This window comes from Pinus tabuliformis, chromosome J (genome assembly GCF_031772625.1).
Source record: "Pinus tabuliformis cultivar Carrire ecotype Pingquan chromosome J, CPIR1, whole genome shotgun sequence".
NCBI lineage: Eukaryota > Viridiplantae > Streptophyta > Pinopsida > Pinales > Pinaceae > Pinus > Pinus tabuliformis.
The window spans coordinates 210406195-210408504 of record NC_142295.1 but is presented as its reverse complement, the minus strand read 5'-3'; the positions used below and the strand labels follow the sequence as shown (position 1 = coordinate 210408504).

Here is a 2310-nt window from a genome sequence, read left to right as displayed (position 1 = left end):
TATGAATCTGAATTTCGCGTAGGAGATTGGTGTGTCAATAAATGTACATACTACCAGAGTTTTATGAATGTAAATCTCCGAGTTTACGAGATTGTTCTTGATGATTTATACGGTAGAGATTTAGTTGAAGCAGAGATGCTTTATACAAATTTTAAAAAGATTAGGATTTTTTTAGTTACTGTAAATTTTCTTATAAAGGAAATAAATTTTTTTTGGTAGAAATCATATAAGATAAATATTTGGCCAACATGTTTAGAACCAACAAGTGTGGTTATCATTAGGAGTTTCTATTTAGCACATTTTTAAGGCACAGCATGGCATATTTTTATATATATCTACCTTACCCATTGATTGATTAATCTCAGTAAACATCAGGTATCTTTGACATTACATTATTAAGTTGTTTTTTGAAAGTTTTTTGGATGAGTTTTTCTGATCTAATTTCTCTAAAATTTGACATAAATTTATTGAAATCACAAGCTTGATGGGTAATCTATGCACAATAAAAATACCCCAGATTTTTTTCACGATGTTGAATCCATATATACATATAGTCAAAAAACTAATTTAAATCAAAATTTCATCTCAAAAATTTTCTTTTCTATTTTATTAAAACAAAAAAAATTTCTTCTTCATCCTATTAAAACACAAGAAAGTCCAAAAAAACACACTAAAAAAAACTCCTTGAATGTAAATGTAAATATATAACCCTAAGGAAAATGTAATCCCTGGGCTGATTTGAAACCGAAAATAACTTGAAAAGTTTAACCCGCAATCATCTTAGTAACGAAGGCATCTCATTATCAAAACCTGTTGCCGGATTATATTTATTATTAGTTCCGAGCAAACAGTAACACTAATATTGGAGGCCTGTTTTATCTATCCAGAGCTGAGATTTGGCAAAAAACTAGCAGGTTCGCTGTTATAGCCAGATCTGGCAGGCAGATGAAATGCCTACATGGAATCTGTCTATTTATTGGCCCTTGGAACAGCATGCGATGCAGCCGCTCTCATCCAAATAACAGCATCTCTTGCATCCCGTCACGTAATGGTCACTCCTTGGGGGCAGCACCGGCCCTGCACATAATATACATATCAAACCAATTTTAGAATCACTAGAAAACACAACGCAGATCTTCTGCAAGATATGGCTTTCTTGAAAAAAAGGAAAAAAAATTCTAGAGATGAGTGATAAAATCTGTCGGAATAATGAATTTAGGTTTATTTTACCTGATGGCGTCTCCATTGTCCGGGCTTCTTTCTTGCTTTCAACGGCATGATCATCCTCTGTAGCTGTGACAGGAGATAGCAGAAAGAAGGCAAAAACACAAATGCCCAAAACTAGCACGATTTTGGAAGGCATTATTCACAAATTTCTGAATTAGATAGATAGATGAATCTGAATCAGATAGATGATGGAGATAAGAAGAGGAGTTGAGAGTATATATAGAGGAATGGCCACAGTGAGTACAGAGGCGTGAAGTATTAAATATAATATTGTGGACTCCATCTCAGGATTTGGATACAAGAGGCAATCACATAGGAGTCAAAGATGGCTGGCAAGATGAGAGACAACTGGACAAGATCGAATTGCTTAAGTTGAATGTGGACTATTGCCTTTTTCATATATTCATCAGCATAACAAATTTGGATAGGGTCATTTTGTCTTTAGCTGGGGCCGGGGCGGCGGCCGGGGCCGAGGCCAGCACTAAGCACCTTGTAGGTGTTGGAATTTTTTGATAAATTTCATAACAGACAGACAAAAATTGCTCTGTTTTTGCACTCTGTTTTTTGCACAGAAACAGAAAATCGCTTGTTAGAAACGGTGTTTCAGCAACACAGTTTTTTTTCAGTTGCTGTAACTTGTGTTGCAGCAACGCTGTTCGTGGTATTGCAGCAACGTAAATTTTTGACGTCAAGTATTTTTTGAGTTACGGTGTAACAGCAATGGTGACGGTGTAACAACAACAGGAAAAAATTAACTTGCGTTTATTAAAAATAAACTAATTGTTACAGATTTGTCTTCCTCATACCGAGGGAATTTCACAACTTCTATTACAAAACAGATTCACCAAGGAACGCTTCTGTTCCACAGAAATAAACATATGTTAAACAAATTTCATTCAAATATCTGCACCGCTGTGCGTTTCACTATCTGGTAAGTATTATCTTCACGCTGCTGCGTGCTCTCCTCTGCTCTCTATCAATCTGCTGCTAACATTAAAATTGAACTGCTGTGTGGTATTTATATGCTAAAACATATCTGATTTAAACAGTAAAATATTACAGAATATCTTCTAATGCCTATCA

At 35.1% G+C, this 2310-nt stretch overlaps 1 long non-coding RNA gene across 1 annotated transcript; it reads right to left on the bottom strand.

Annotated features, from left to right (window-relative positions):
• Positions 1–778: 778 nt before the first annotated feature.
• LOC149226439 (uncharacterized) lies at positions 779–1456 on the bottom strand. Its single transcript, XR_016247044.1, has 2 exons — positions 1231–1456; positions 779–1077 (listed from the first exon to the last, which is right to left on the bottom strand). It is a non-coding gene; the product is annotated as an uncharacterized LOC149226439 (long non-coding RNA).
• Positions 1457–2310: the final 854 nt, after the last annotated feature.